The sequence below is a fragment of the Hemiscyllium ocellatum genome, chromosome 29, assembly GCF_020745735.1.
Source record: "Hemiscyllium ocellatum isolate sHemOce1 chromosome 29, sHemOce1.pat.X.cur, whole genome shotgun sequence".
NCBI classification, from domain to species: Eukaryota; Metazoa; Chordata; class Chondrichthyes; order Orectolobiformes; family Hemiscylliidae; genus Hemiscyllium; species Hemiscyllium ocellatum.
This window is the reverse complement of record NC_083429.1, coordinates 35,959,228-35,975,962: the sequence shown is the minus strand read 5'-3', so window position 1 is coordinate 35,975,962 and position 16,735 is coordinate 35,959,228. Positions and strand designations below refer to the sequence as shown.

At 42.3% G+C, this 16,735-nt stretch overlaps 1 long non-coding RNA gene across 2 annotated transcripts; it reads right to left on the bottom strand.

The window, feature by feature from the left end:
• Positions 1-9,093: 9,093 nt before the first annotated feature.
• On the bottom strand, positions 9,094-12,961 carry LOC132829705 (uncharacterized). 2 transcript variants are annotated; one of them, XR_009646263.1, is made up of 3 exons: positions 12,886-12,961; positions 10,518-10,633; positions 9,094-9,295 (listed from the first exon to the last, which is right to left on the bottom strand). It is a non-coding gene; the product is annotated as an uncharacterized LOC132829705 (long non-coding RNA). The 2 variants fall into 2 exon arrangements; XR_009646262.1 differs by lacking the exon at positions 12,886-12,961 and adding an exon at positions 12,608-12,694.
• Positions 12,962-16,735: the final 3,774 nt, after the last annotated feature.

Below are 16,735 nucleotides of genomic sequence, written 5' to 3'. Positions count from 1 at the left end.
TGGGAATGACCATATTGACACATTACTCATGTATACCTCTCCAGTAGTTAAGAAATCATACAATATGCAGTGACGAGAAGTACTGCAGTAAATATTTTATAATTAAACGTGGTTTATAGGGTGTGCAAGTTATGGTACAGATGTCACTGAAAGCTCCAGTAACTGCACACAACAGATTGCTCAAGATATGCGCAACAGCAATGATACAGCATAATTTAATCACTCAATCAGTTTTTGGATTTCACGTTATCACATCTTGCTGAGGCTGCATTTAGTCTTGACAGGGATAAAATTAGAACACTCTTGCAGATTTCCCATGTTATGCAAAGGCTTCATTTATGATTGTGCTGTTTAGATGATAACATGGCTTTTAACATCACAGCTCAAGTATATCCTGTGGGACTGAACTAAAATGTAGAGTCAATTAGAGACTAATTAATATTGCTATTGGAAATTTCTACAATGACTGTGAAGGGCTGAGTACATCATCTCTGACTCACACACACATGTGTGCTTTTTCAAAAAAACTCTACATGCATTTTAATCCAATAAAGCTTTTGGGAAGTTTTCCTTAGCTTTAAAAAAAAATCTATTACGAGAAGCTACTCAGTCAAAAGCTGCAGGAACTAAAGAAAATGATTTCATTGATTACTCACAGTTCATTGACTGAATGGTACTGATTAATTGATCCTAACAAATGCTTTATACTACACTTGTTAAAATTAGACAAACACAATGTGAAGTCATAGCTTTCAAAACAAACTCAAAATATTTTAGCCGAGGATTTGGGGACAGGCTGAGACCTTCAAGTAAACACAGTCAAAGACAACAAATGGATTGATGCAATTTTATTGCAAAATATAAAGTCTTTGCTTTTAAAAACTTTTTAATCTAAACTCCTTCATGGAAAGTTCAGCAAAGGGAAAAAATTAGTTTTCAAAGGTACATTGAGCCATTTTGCAATTGTAGTGAATAATCTGTACAATGCTACAGTGATGACTGAGTGGAAGCAAAGTCTATCAAAAACATTGACAAACAATTTAAATGTGTCAAATGCCTGGCTGCAGTAAATGAAATTACGTAGACCTGATGAGGTAGCAAGCAATCCTGAGATTAACCTCAACCCTCAGCCAGCCAGCAATGATAAAATCCCATGAATGATTTTTAAAAATACTTTAAACTTAACAGGGTTCAGAAAAAATTTATAAGGAGGGTTGGTGAGTTTGAGGTATAGGAAAAGCTGAATAGGCTGGGGCTGATTTCTTTGGAACAGTTGAGGTTGAGGGGTGACCTTAGAGAGGTTGATAAAATTATGAGGGACATGGATAGAGCAAATAGGCTCTTTTCCCTGGAGTGGAGTAAGTACAGAACCAGGGGGCATAGTTTTAGGGTGAGAGAGGAAAGATTTTAAAAAGGATCTAAGAGGCAACTTTTTCATGCAGAAGGTGGTGCGTGCATGGAATGTGCTGCCAGAGGAAGTGGTGGCGGCTGATACAATTGCAACATTTAAAAGGCATCTAGATGGTTCTATGAATAGGAAGGGTTTAGTGGAATATGAACCATGTGCTGTCAAATGGGACTAGATTAGTTTAGGATATTTGATCGGCATGGACGATTTGGACCGAAGGGTCTGTTTCCGTGCTGCACATTTCTATGACTCAATGACTCTACGACACAGTCACTGCTACTTCCCCCATTCTACACGGAGAAGCATTCAACGTCCTTTGCTTTGCTATCTTAGATCCCTGGATTAGTGCTCTGGAAATACAGTATAATTTTCATGTCCATTTTACCTTGCTTGCACCAATTCATTGGGAATGACAGGACAGGATGAACACATTTCTGGTTGTAAAGAGTTGTACCAGCAAACTCCCGCCTTCAGAGAAGAGAGTTTTGTTCAACAGAATTAAAGCTGGATTTCAAGATCATTTTTATATGCTGTATCTATTAAATGGATGTGAGCATAAACCTTCCCACCACTTAATCCTTCGCATTGTGCTTGAAGAGCCCCCAGTTCTTCAATCTCCATTGCATCCCCTCATTGCTGTTCTCAGCATGACTGGAAGAGGCATACTATGATTATGCAGCACGTTATGAGTCAACACTGAGAATGTTTGCCACTTTAAAATGTCTTTTAAAATCCTAAAATCTCTTCTTAGTCTTTAGTTAGATATACTCCATAGCAATTATAATTAAATTCCTCCCTCCATTTTGTCCCTTGTTTGACAAGGGTTTCTGAGATGTTATTTGTGTCTTCTATAGTGAAGATAGGCACATGGAACTGAATCTTAAAGAAAATCAGCAAAGTGTCACATTTGATGAGTTTTATGGATGGTTTCTCTCTACAAGGCCAAGTAAGTTTCCTCTAGCTACCGTTCCCAAACTCACCTTTTTAACCATGCAGTTTGTACCCACGGTACCACATTAATCCTATTCTCCCACTCACTATAAGGAGAAGTTCTCACCACTGCCAGAACATCCTGGGATCCAAGGCATTGACCATATCATTGAGCTCCAGTCATCCACCCAGACCAATACTGGCAGTCTAGAGTTGTCTTTCATTGCGCTAGGAGGAACAGCAAGTGGTAAAGCATGTCTCTCAAGGCACAGAGGCGGCACCACTGATACTTGCTTGCTCATAAAACTGCATGTCCTTAAGCAGCAAATCACAGAGCATAGCTGTTCTTAGCCACACTCATCTTATAACCCCAGGTCTTTCTCTAATGCCCTCTGTAGTTCAGTACCTTCTCATTGTCCAAAACACAGAAAAGCTTTCAAAAACTTCAAAGCTCCAGTTTCATTCACCTATAGCAAAAAGGTAAAAAAAAACAAATGAACAGATGCTGTTTCTGCCTCTTGGAACCAAAATGAATTTCTTGCCTTTTGAGCACCAACAAATTTATAACCAACAAATGAATGATCATTTTAGCCTGCTTTCAGTGACTGAAACTAGATGCAAAGTAAGACAGCATGTGGTTGCTCTCCATCATGCTGAGGGTGATGTCCATACTGCTCAATATCTTCATCTTCCTCCTCAGAAAAATGCTGTCCCCCAGCTCTTCAATCTCCATTGCATCCCCTCATTGCCTGTCCCAGTCATGCTGAGAACAGCATACTATGATTACGCAGCACATTCTGTTCAGACTGTACTATAAAGCCCCAAGACTGATCCAGGGACCTCATCTTCAGGGGCGTCTAAAGTTTTCGACATGGTGGCCCTGGTTGAAGAACGGATGCATTGTAACCACAGTCAGATTCATGGAGTTGCATAACAGAGTCTTCAGCCATGGTTGCAGAGGGTGGCCATTATCTCCCAATGAGCATCCTTGTAGGATACATAGCCCCTCAACTGTAACAGGGACATGAGAGTTCTAAAGGATAGAGGCAGCATGGGAGCTCCCAGAGTACCTCGTGCAAATTTCCAAGAAGTAGTACTAATGATCACAGATGATTTGTACATTGGTGGAATGGAACATTTCTATTAATGAACTCAGCTGCGTTATGCTTTGGCCCTTTCAGCAATATGATTGTACAATCTATCATACCCTACACCTGGGGAAAACCAGCTATGTTGTTAAAGCTCACTGCCTGAGTGGCAGCATTGACCTCTTCATGGGGAAATGAGACGAAGCAATATGATCTGGAGCAAATGGCATAGGTAACAGCCTTGATACATTGGCTGGTGAATATGGAAGGCAATATAGGTCATGCTTGGCACAGTGGATCACAGACTCAGCTTGGTAATCAAGCCCTAAACTTTCATATTTCGCTCTCCCTGGCACTCCCTGGACAACCTACCCCCACATATTCTGAGACATGACCTGAAATTACAACTGCAAATCTCATCCTTACCAGACCCGAGTTCTTCCAATATAGTTTAGCCCTCCAACTATCATGTAGGCAAACATTACTATGTTCTTAGTGATGACCAATAACATCCTCCACACTGCAGTATCCCATATCCTCCCTTGCAGGATTGTTTCCTCATGTTATAGGTTAACCTACAACTTAGGGCAACACGGTGGCACAGTGGTTAGCACTGCTGCCTCACAGCGCCAGAGACCCGGGTTCAAATCCCGCCTCAGGCGACTGATTGTGTGGAGTTTTCACATTCTCCCAGTGTCTGCGTGGGTTTCTTCCGGGTGCTCCGGTTTCCTCCCTCACTCCAAAAATGTGCAGGTTAGGTGAATTGGCTGTGCTAAATTGCCCGTAGTTAGGTGTCGGGGTAAATGTAGAGGAGTGTACAACTGGGTGGGTTGCACTTCGGCTGGCCGGTGTGGACTTGTTGGGCCGAAGGGCCTGTTTCCACACTGTAAGTAATCTAATCTAATCCCCCAAGCTTTCCCATCCTTGTCCCCTCTACAACCCAAGTTGCTGCCTTCAATCCTCAGCGTTAAGTTCCCTCACTTCTCTAGCTTGGCAAAATCTTGGCTTTCACAACACTCACCTCAAGGCCTGACCATAGCCCAACTCCCTGACCAACTTGCCTTGATTGAAAACTCACCAAATCCCGACTGTGCTCAATACAGCTCCCCGACTGACAGTCTGAAAATCCACCAAGGCCCACTCCCTGTATCATGGTGGGATGCATCTCTTGAATCTGACCACACCAAGCTAATGACTGACGCTGCCCAAACCCCTAGATTGTGATCGCACAATGCTGTTGACTGACTGTACCAAGAGCCCTGACTCCCATCTGTCCTCATTAACTTGACTGAGAACTACTCCCCTTCAGCATTCCTGGGTGATTGCACATGCAGTGTGTTTGTGACCAAGCCTGCTGATCAGGTTTGATGGACATTGGCATTGCAGAGTCCTATAGAATAACATGCAGATGACTGCTGACAACTAGAACCAGCTTTCTGGTTTTATGTCTGTGCTAAACTGCAAGGCAGAACAGAAGTACTATGAGACTTTAAGATGCAAATGAGGGGCAAAGTCCCAAAAAAGCAATGCAGGAATGCTGTGAGCAATGAAGAGGGTACGAAGATAGCAAGCAACATTCTCCGGTCCAAACCATTAGCTAGATGCATTTCCCTGCGTAGAAAGTGACCTTGCAAAGAAAGGTGCTAGCGCAACCCAGAGAATGCAGCAGTGGCAGCAAACTGTAAATGAAATCAAGATATATCATAATGGAAGTATGAGGCTGGTATGTATCAGATGTCAAGGTCTATAGAATGTGCCCTGAAATGATGATGCCAGTTCTAAGATAGAGGTCTGGAGAACCAAGCAGTGAGTCACCAGGACACTGTTCTGAAATTCATATCATGATTATTGCTGTCTAGTTTCAATCAGTCAGGTAGAAGAATGGGAAAGTCTATATAAATAAAGTGAAATTAAGTAAAAACAGTAATGTCTGCTTAAAATTACAAATAAGCCTCCCTCTGTTCACGAGCAAGTCCCCTGCCTCAATGTTCAACATTTGGTTGAAAGGTGGGACATTTTGTCTTCGAAATCTCAGTGACAATCTCATCCAATTTTCATAGCTTCCTCACAGTGGTCCAAATCATACAGGAGCTCGGGAGATTCCAACCAAAATATCCATTCAAGCCTGCCATTGTTTCCATACCTTGCATTATCCAGTCCCTCTTCATTATCTCGAAGACCAGTCTCCATTTGGTTAATCTTTTCTCTTTTAAATACTTGTAGAAACCTTTTTTGCTTAAATACTTCTAACACCTAGCCAAGCTGTTCCAGTGCAAGTGCAACACCCGATAATGGAGAAAAATGCTCAGGTACATTCTGTACCCAAAAAGCAGGACAAAACCAACTGCTCCAATTGTCTATTCTTGGTTATTAGTAAGGTAATGAAAAGAGGCATCAATTGTGTTATCAAGCAGCACTTGCATATCAATAACCTTCTCATTGAGTCATGGAGGTCTAACATGCAGAAAAAAGCCTCTATGGCCCATCGAGTCTGTGCTGGTCAAAAACAAGCAGCTAACCATTTTGCTCTCATTTTTCATTGCTTGGCCCATAGCCTTGTGTGCCTTGACATCACCAGTGCACATGTAAATACTTCCTAAATGTTATGAGGTATCTGTCTCCATCACAGATTGAGACAGTGAATTCTACCCTCTGGTGAAAACATTTATCTTTACACCCCCTCTAAAGCTCCTGCCCCTTACCTTAAATCTGTTACCCCTCCCCACCCCACCCTCAGTCATTGATCCTCCCATCATTGATGATTACACAACATTCAACACCATTCACGATGCCTCAGATACTGAAATATTCCACAGCCATGTGCAGCATGACCTTGACAACATGCAGGCTTGGGGTAAGAAATGTCAAGTAACAATCATGGCATTCAAATGCCAGTCAATGACCATCTCCAACAAAAGAGAAGCTAACTATCTTCCTTTGATGTTTAATGGATTTTTTCATATCATTGATTCCCTCCATATGAACAACCTAGATTTACTTTTGACTTGAAACTGAATTGGACTAGCCCATAAAAATACTGCAGTTACAAGAGCAGGTCAAGGGCTAGGAATCCTGCAGTGAGTCACCTCCTGATATCCTGAAGCCTAGCCTATCCAACATCTACAATGCACAGTCAGGAGTCTGACTGAACAGTTGCTATTTACATGCATGAGTGCAGCACCAATGACACCATCAACACACTTGGGTGGTTCATCTGCAGCACTTTCGACACTCACCCCTGCAGCACCAACGCACAATGTCAGCAGTGTTACCATCTACAATGCACATTGCAGCAACTCAACTAGGCAGCACCTTCCAAATTCATGACCTCTACCTCACAGAAAGACAAGGGCAGCAGATACATAGAAAAAAATTCTCAAATGCTAACCTAATCAGTGATACCCACATTTTGTGATTGAATAAGCAAGATTAAAATCACCCATGACTTGCACTTGTGTTCCATTTGCTGTGAATGCTGTGCAGATTAAAATAAAGAGTATTTAGTTCTATCTTTGCTACTTTTGCAAACTCTAGCTCATCTGCTCACATTATTGAACGTCCCTTCCTGCTGTTTTAGATCAGACCAAAACACCCTCAAAATGTATTAAGAAGGTAGCCGAGATTCTAACGTTTTCTTTTTTGAAGGTAAGTGGAAGGTGTTGCATTCCAAATGCAATTGAATGGTCAAATTAATCAACTTTAAGCAAAACACCCTTTACTTTTAGCTGAAAAATGTGTTGCTGGAAAAGCGCAGCAGGTCAGGCAGCATCCAAGAAGCAGGAGAATCGACGTTTCGGGCATAAGCCCTTCTTCAGGAATGAGCAGGGTGTGCCAAGCAGGCTAAGATAAAAGGTATGGAGGAGGGACTTGGGGGAGGGGCGTTGGGAATGTGATAGGTGGAAGGAGGTTAAGGTGAGGGTGATAGGCCGGAGAGGGGGGTGGGGGCAGAGAGATCAGGAAGAAGATTGCAGGTCAAGAAGGTGGTGGTGAGTCCGAGGGTGGAGATCGAGAAAAGGTGGTGGGAGGGGAAATGAGAAAGCTGGAGAAATCTGCATTCATCCCTTATGGTTGAAGGGTTCCTAGGCGGAAGATGAAGCGCTCTTCCTCCAGGAGTCGTGTTGCCATGGTCTGACGATGGAGGAGGCCAAGGACCTGCATGTCCTTGGCGGTGTGGGAGGGTTTACTGCATCCGTTGCACCCGATGTGGCCTCCTGTACATTGGGGAGACAGGCTGCCTACTTGCGGAACGTTTCAGAGAACACCTCTGGGACACCCGCACCAACCAACCCAACCACCCCATGGCTGAACGCTTTAACTCCCCCTCCCACTCCACCAATTTCAAACTGATTTCAAAACTAAATAACAAAAATATAATCCAATTTTAAACTTTTCAGAAATAAGTATATGTGTGAAAGTGAAAACTAAATATTGGCTTTCTCAGGAAGGGTCATTCGACCTGAAACATTTACTCTAATTTCTTTCCATAGATGCTGCCAGACCTGCTGAGCTTTTCTAGCAATTTTCAATTTTGTTTCTGATTCACAGCATCTGCAAATTTTCTGGTTTCTAACTAAATATTGGATATTGGTTATTGCAGGAGAAAGTGAGGTCTGCAGCTGCTGGAGATCAGAGCTGAAAATGTGTTGCTGGAAAAGCGCAGCAGGTCAGTCAGCATCCAAGGTACAGGAGATTCGACGTTTTGGGCATAAGCCCTTCTTCAGGAATGGTTATTGTACTTCACATCTCTTTATGAATCCATGCGTTGTCAAGAGAGGGCCAGAGGGTTGAAAATTGACAAAGAAGGGAGAATGAAGGATAGTTTAGAAAAGGTGCCAACTTTATAGTTAAACACATCAACTCATTTCTTCTTGAGAATTACAGCAAAACAGTCAAAGGAATGTATTGAGAACAAACAAAAGATAAGGGCAGGGAACACACACTGAAACAAAAGCATTGTCATAAACAACGTGACAGAACCTTCTTTTAAGAACATATATAATCCTTTCTCGTAGAACCAGCTCCTGACAAAAATTCCTGGCTGTGTGGAGAATTGAAAATGTCATGAGATAAAGATTGTACCTTTTTGTGCATGTTTGCTGTCAGTGAGAATGACTCAGGAGTATTCAAGTGTTTGCATAAAGTTTCTCTTGAGGGCTCATTAAAATGTGTGAGGTGGGGAAGCACAATAGGTTTATTGTCCCCATAGATGGCTTCAACCTAGCAACCATTGGCATAAACTATTGTGTGTGGATCGTAAAAAATTGGCTATTTTCTAAATATAGACTCCTAAAATAAATAGTGTAGATCTAAATATTTTAATACTTTCATTTACTGTTTGTGAACCTTTTTGGTTAACTCTGCATGGTAACTGACGTTCCTTATATTTTGTTCAAGTTGCTATGATGGAGCTGGAGGAATGCGCTGTTGTTCGAGTTTTATCACACCATGGATTACAACGTAATATAAAATTATGTTTTTCCAGTTACTGACATGGCCGATTAGTATATCTTATCCATATCAGGTACTAAATCAAAAGATCCATCACCCAAGTTTCTTAATAACCACAATTATTTGTTTATTATTAAAAAAAAGGCTTGTTAAATGAAGATGCAATAAGTTTTTAACATAAACAGCCAGCAATTTAAAAGTATAACTGTACTTCCTCTAAATATCCCAAAAACATATGCAAGCATGATACACTTCAGGAAAATAAAAATGCAATTCTCTCCAGAGATTGTTCTTCTGAAACAAGAACAGTGAAGGCAAAAGGATAAAGTGTAAAATGCCATGAGGTCTGTCGTTCTGATGTCTGGCACATGTCAACAAGACACTAATCACACACAACTTCTTCTGAAATCTTTGCAGATTGCTAAGGAATAGAATAGAACAGCCTTTATTGTAGCATATACTCAATGAGCGTAGTGAAATGTTTACCCAGTTACTGTGCTGACTTAGACACAAAATGTACCTAGGCACAGTTTGTTTAGTTACTAGATCTTAGACAACAGAGAGATAAAATGTGATCAACAATGCCCTCCTATGCATCTCCTCCACTTCCCGCACCTCCGCCCTTGTACCCCATCCCTCCAACCGCAAAAAGGATAGAACCCCCTGGTCCTCACCTTCCACCCCAAGGATCTCTGGATACAGCACATTATCCTCCACCATTTCCGCCACCTATAGTCAGAACCCACCACCAAAGATGTATGTTCCTCCCCATCTCTACCAGCATTTCACAGAGACCATTCCCTCTGTGACTTTCTCGTTAAGTCCACACCCCTCCCAACCCACCCTCCACCCCCGGCACCTTCCTTTGTCTCCACAAGAGATGCAAAACCTGTGCCCACACCTCCTCCCTCACTGCCATCCAAGACTCTAAAGGATCATTTCAAATCTGGCAAAGCTTTGCCTGCAAGTCCATCTACTGTGTCCGTTGCTCTCAATGTGGTTTCCTCTACATCAAGGAGATAGGACACCAACTCACGGAGTGGTTCAGGGAACATCTCTGGGATGCATGTACTAAACAAGCCCATTGCTCTGTGGCCGACCACTTCAACTTCTCCTTCCACTCCCCAAAGGACATTCAAGTCTTGAGCTTCCTCTACCGCCAAACCAAATCCACTCACTAACTGGTGGAAGAAGCCATTTTCTGCCTTGGGAATCTAAAACCACACGGCATCAACGTCGGCTTCACCAGTTTCCAAATCTGTCCTCTCCCACCTCATCCCAGATCCAACCCTCCAACTCAGCACCACTCTCTTGACCTGTTCTCCCTGTCCAGCTTCCTTCCCACCTATCCACTCCAGCCACCCTACCGACCTATCACAATTACCCCCTTCCCACCTATCTTCCCCCAGCCCCACACCACCCTACTATTTATCTCTCAGCCCCCTCCACATTCATGATAAAGGGCTTATGTCCAAAACGTTGACTCTCCTGCTCCTCAGATGCTGCTTGACCTGCTGTGCTTTTCCTGTACCACACTTTTCGACTCTGACTCTCTTGCATCTGCAGTCCTCACTTCCTCCAAATAAAATGCCCTGCATTACAGAAATAAAAGTTAAGTTCAGTACAGCAGAACTCTCTGGTACCTTGCTTCCAGTCCACACCAGGCCTTGGATCCACATTGAGCCAGCAAAACACCACACCGGGAGGACACTATGCTAGGTCAGGAGGTCACCAGAGGCTGGGGGTCATCATCGAAGGCCTGCGGTCAAAGAGAAAAAAAATGAAGAAGGAGAAGGAGGAAGAAAAAAGCACCGAGGAAGAAAAAGAGAAGAAAAAGAAAAGAAAAAATGGGCGGAGCAGATGAGTTTCAGCTGGTGTGTTTTACTCGGCCACCATCTTGCAAAAAGAAAATGTAATATTGAGGTGTACCTTCAATTGTAAGTAATGATAAAAGTATGATGGTGGGGAAGAGTGTGGGAAAGTGAGGATGATGGTGGGGGATTGTGTGTGAATGAACATGACTGTGGGTGAGCATGTGGTTGAGCGTAACTTTGGGGTAGCATGTTCTTCTTTCTGAAGAACAAATAGATTCCACCACTGAACACAGGTGAAGGTTCTTTCTGAAATGGGAGCGATCAACTGGGCAGCCTTTTCTTGCAAGTATCCATCTTTGTCTCAGGCTCCCTGCAGTACTCCAGTGAGGCTTGATGCAAACTGGAAGAATTACATTTCATTTTCCACTGTGGGATCCTGCAAACACCAGGACTCAATACTGAGTTCAATCATTTTAGAGTCTGAACATCCCCTTCCTTACTTTGACATAAGCCGACACCCCAGGATCCTGTCAAGGCATGTATTGCTTTCAGCACTTACAACCCACTTTCACCCCCTTTGTCAAGTTTTTCATCCCTGACTTACTATCAACCATTCTTTTGTTTATCTACCTTTTTCCTCTTTCTCTCGCTCTTTTTGGGCTCCGTTTCCACTTATCCACTTGTTCCTTTTGCCTGACACCTCCTGTCATCCATATAAAGGCCACTTTTTCCTATATGCTAACAGTTCTGAGAAGGGACAGTGGGCTCAAAATGTTAACTTGGTTTTCTCTCCACAAATGCTGCCAGACCTGCTGAAGTTTTCCAGCTATTTCTGTTTGTTTCTAACAAGAATTTTATTCCCCTGTTGGATAAAATCAACACTTCTCCAAACCAGTCTCAGTAGCGTCTACAGCAAAGCAAATAGTTATCACTAATCCAGTGATAACTTCTCGGAAATCTTGTAAAAGAAATTCTCGATGTTTGTAGAAGCCTTGAAGTTTGTAGTGGGCGGCACGGTGGCACAGTGGTTAGCACTGCTGCCTCACAGCGCCTGAGACTCGGGTTCAATTCCCAACTCAGGCGACAGACTGTGTGGAGTTTGCACATTCTCCCCGTGTCTGTGTGGGTTTCCTCCAGGTGCTCCGGTTTCCTCCCACAGTCCAAAGATGTGCGGGTCAGGTGAATTAGCCATACTAAATTGCCCATAGTGTTAGGTAAGGGGTAAATGTAGGGGTACGGATGGGTTGCGCTTCGGTGGGTCGGTGTGGACTGGTTGGGCCGAAGGGCCTGTTTCCACACTGTAAGTAATCTAATCTAATTGTTGTGGTTCTGTTCACCGAGCTGGAAGGTTTTGTTGCAAACGTTATCAACAGATGCCTAAGAGATAGACCACGGAACGAGGACATGCCACAACCAAAAGGACTAGCCACACTACCATACATCAGGAGCGTTTCAGAACTGACAGCCAGACTACTGCGACCCTTAGGACTCATAACGGCACATAAACCAACAGCCACGTTCAGACAACAACTTACTAGAACAAAGGAGCCAATACCCAACATGAGCAAAACTAATGTAGTTTATAAAATACCATGCAAGGACTGCACAAAACACTATATAGGACAAACAGGAAGACAGCTAACAATCCGCATACATGAACACCAACTAGCCACGAAACGACACGACCAGCTATCCCTAGTAGCTACACACTCAGACAACAAGCAACATGAATTCGACTGGGAAAACACTACTATCATAGGGCAAGCCAGACAGAGAACAGCCAGGGAATTCCTAGAGGCATGGCATTCATCCACAAACTCCATCAACAAACACATCGACCTGGACCCAATATACCAACCACTACAGCGGACAGCTGAAACTGACACCCGGAAGCGGCAAGGACAGACCACTATAAATACCGGAAGAAACATCAAAGAAGCGCTTTGCAGGAAGCTCCAGAGCACTGATGATGTCTCCTAGCCAGGGGACGAAACGTTTGCAACAAAAGCTTCCAGCTCGGCGAACAGAACCACAACAACGAGCACCCGAGCTACAAATCTTCGCACAAACCTTGAATCTAATCTAATCTAATCTAATCTTTCTTTTAAAGAATGATGTGGAGGTGGCGGGGGTAGACAAAATTAGAAGTCACATGACACCAGGCTACAGGCCAACAGATTTATTTGAAACCACAAACTTTGGAACGCTGCTCCTTCGTCAGGAAGTCACTTCAAGTAATTCCAAAAAAATGACAAGTCCTTCAAGCCTTAAATCCTCCAAGAAATATTCAAGGTGAAGTGCCTTCTTAACTATGCACTGAAAAGCAAAGGGGAGTGCAACAGAAAGAGACGCTGGCAAGGAGTGATTGAATGAAGAATGTGACAGAGTGGCTTGCTACAGTAGATTTGTGAGGGCTGTGCAAGACTACAAGCATAACAATAAATCTCTGCCGGGGTAGCTACAAGCAGCAGCAACTGTAACGTGAGCTAGCTGATTCCTCCACGTATGCCCTATGTGCACACTGATTTGTTGGCCCACACTGAAAAACTTTAAAGCTAATAGAACCTGTTTCTAAAGAGAAAGTGCATGTAATTGAAGGAACACTAATTCTTGTATATACCTGTGTATCAGATTCCCACAGGGTCACAATGGAAAAACTTTAGATCATCTACAGAACTTGTGTGTGGTCACGCCATCTGAGTTGAGTTGAGTTGATGCCAGTGTTACACTGGGTAAAAACAATGACTGCAGATGCTGGAAACCAGATTCTGGATCAGTGGTGCTGGAAGAGCACAGCAGTTCAGGCAGCATCCACGAAATGTCGATTTCGCTGCTCGTTGGATGCCCCCTGAACTGCTGTGCTCTTCCAGCACCACTGATCCAGAAGCCAGAATTACACTGTCCAATGCCCTAAGTGCAGACCATTCACCGTGTATCTCATCATATGCAGATTCAGCCTCTGTGCTTTCCCATAAACATGCAAAGCCATTATCGGAGCTGTGAGAACAAATGACAGTGTTTTTGATATTTTATTAATCTTTTATTTATTACTTTCTCCCTTAATGCTTCAAGCAAGCTCATAAATTCTGAAACAGCTGTTCCAAAATTTGTCAAAATTGTACCATAACCAGAAGGGCAAATGAAAGGCAGACACAGATGTTAAGGCCTGAACTTTCATTGGGTGTCTGCCTCTTGGCCAAAATGGCACCAACATCCTCTCTCCAGATGTCCCATTTCCAAACTGGAACCCATCATTTTCACCATGAGTGGGTCAAAATTGAACATGCGTGGTTTGAGGGGGCTGTGCATATCTAAAATCGCAACTCTCTTCATTGGACTTAATTTGGTCATCCATGTTTTTGAAACATGACCCAATGGGATTCACATTTTTCAGGGGGATGTCTAAACTTATCTGTGTTTGTAGGGTGGTCCAAGTATCCTTTTGCAGTGCCTGAATGCACTTTAGTGTGGTTACAAAATTTCAGCAATTATCGAATAGATTTCATCAGCTAAGGACACCACCATGGGGCCTGTGACCTTGGAAAGGTGGGTAGTTTTGCCTTTTATCACTCAAGCACCCATTTGACATGAAGGAGACAGAAAAAGAAACAATGCATATTGGGACAAAGAAGCTATAAAATGGTGGTGGCATCTTCTCATAACTTGCATCAGAGATGCATTTTTGTGCAAAGGGTTTAAAACAATTTTCATTTTCTTTTAACTGCTGGTTGTTAATCACAAGACAAAGCTGGAATATGGTTCCAGTAAGGAAATAAATCAAGCAGATTCACTGGTTGAACAACTTAGAAACCATCAACAAAGAGATGAACTGTGCAAAGCTGTATAATTGAGAATAGATATTAAAAGTATGCAACACACCCCTGAAATATAATTGCATTCCATGAGTGGGCTTAACCAAGCTTTCTCAAAAATATCATGATTTTGCTGGTTAACAAAATTCCTCAACAATTAAGTCCTGTGACAATGTAAGTCTGGTAGCAAATGTTCCTTTACCAGAAATTGGAGAATGACACGAGGTCATCTTATTATTGTTTGTCATGTTCAGAAGTGTTCTGATATTCAATAGTTGTCAGTACAACTGGAAAATAAGTTAATCCATTATTATAAAAAGAGGTGTTGGGAAAATGAAGTGCAATTCACATCAACTTGTTTCTCGGCTGGTTTATGGGGAAAACAACATGAGGGTAATATGCCATATCAACTGTTAGGGTGGTCTGATCTGTGAATCTTCTGTTGGTGCAGTGGCATCGCTGCTGACAGACAATATCACTTTCATGCTGGCAGCTTTCCACAAGGGAGCCAAGAGCAAGTTGGTCATTAACAAAATTTGTCAGGATTGGGGTAAACCTCAATGAATGGGTTGAAATGGGCATGTTTCTGTGCCTTGGTTTACACTTGCACAACAGGGCAACTGATTTTTGTGGCTATTGGTACAGGTTATGTTAAAACATTTTCCTCACATGATAGAGTGTACTTTAATGTGGCCTGTTTTGTCAACTGGAAAACTGGTAGGATGTAATTTCACAGCTCCATAGTTCTACATTTTCTCTTATAAAAAATGGTCTTCTCATTTTTACCCCTGTCTTTAGAATCTCATTCCTATTTTTCTTATCTCTCTTTTCCCTGTCCGCTGCTAAAATAGATTATTCAATGACTGCACCAACAGAAGATTTAAGGATCAGACCACCCTCAGAATTGATATGGCATATTACCCTCATGATGTTTTCTCCATAAACCAGAAACAAGTTGATGAGAATTGCACTTCATTTTCCCAAAAACTCCCTTTTATAATAATGGATTAATTCAGCAATACAGTATGTTGTTTAGTTTGTGGTCTTCTACCTTCATGGTAGTTGTCCATATTGAGGCACCTTTCCTTTTCTCAAGGTGCATTTTAATATTGGAAAGGAGACAATTTTTTCTGAAGTCCTTTATCGACACCAATTCTGTCATTCCCTTGTAAGCACACTCTATTTTTCAACATCATATAAATTGATTAAATGCAAACACAGATAATATGCTGGAGAAAGTAAGCAAGTCTGGCAGCATTTGTACATGTTCACAAAGGGTCATATGAAATGTTAACTTTGTTTTCTTTCCACAGATGCTGCCAGTCCTGCTGAATTTCTCCAGAAATTTCTGCTTTTGTTTCAGATTGACTATATTCACAGTTCTTTGGTTTATTTTAGTGTCAAACACAATCTGTTTGATTCTTATGAATTGGATACTTTTTTGTGCAGGTATTTTATTCAAGTTTCAGAACTACTGACAATATGCATAGCTTCCGAGGCATTGAGTTTTCTTGTAACCAACAGGCATTTCAAGGATAGTATGGAATGGATCTCTTCAGGTTTATTTGATCACTGACTGTGGATCATTTGTGTTCGTATTTCCTGGTCTATATGTCATGATTTGGAGATGCCAGTGTTGGACTGGGATGTACAAAGTTAAAAATCACATACACCAGGTTATAGTCCAACAGGTTTATTTGGAAGCACTAGCTTTTGGAGCGCTGCTCTTTCTTCAGGTGGTTGTGGAGAATAAGATTGTAAAACACAGAATTTACAGCAAAAGTTTACAGCGTGATGTAACTGAAATTATATGTAGAAAAAGACCTGGATTGCCACAATGGTCAGACTGATTCTAATCTAAAAAATGGATTTACACAGTCTTACATGGATTCATGCAGTTTTTCAGCAAAGTAAAATGTAACTCTGCAAGTATAAATTCACCCCACAAACTTATATATGACTGTGTGCGTGTGTGTGTGTGTGTTGGGGGGGGGGAGGTGGGAGGAAGTGCGGGGGCGGTTATGAGGGCCTGTGAAAATGTGTATATGAGTGTGAGTGTAAAGGGGTATAAGTCTGTGAGAGGGTGTGTGTCGGAGTTTATGAGAGAGGGTCTGCGTCAAAGTGTGTGTGTGTGTGTGTCTGTGTGTATGTGTCTATTTGTGTGACCCCATTTCACTATACACACACGCACACAGGCAGACACACACACACACACACACTCTCATGGACTTATGC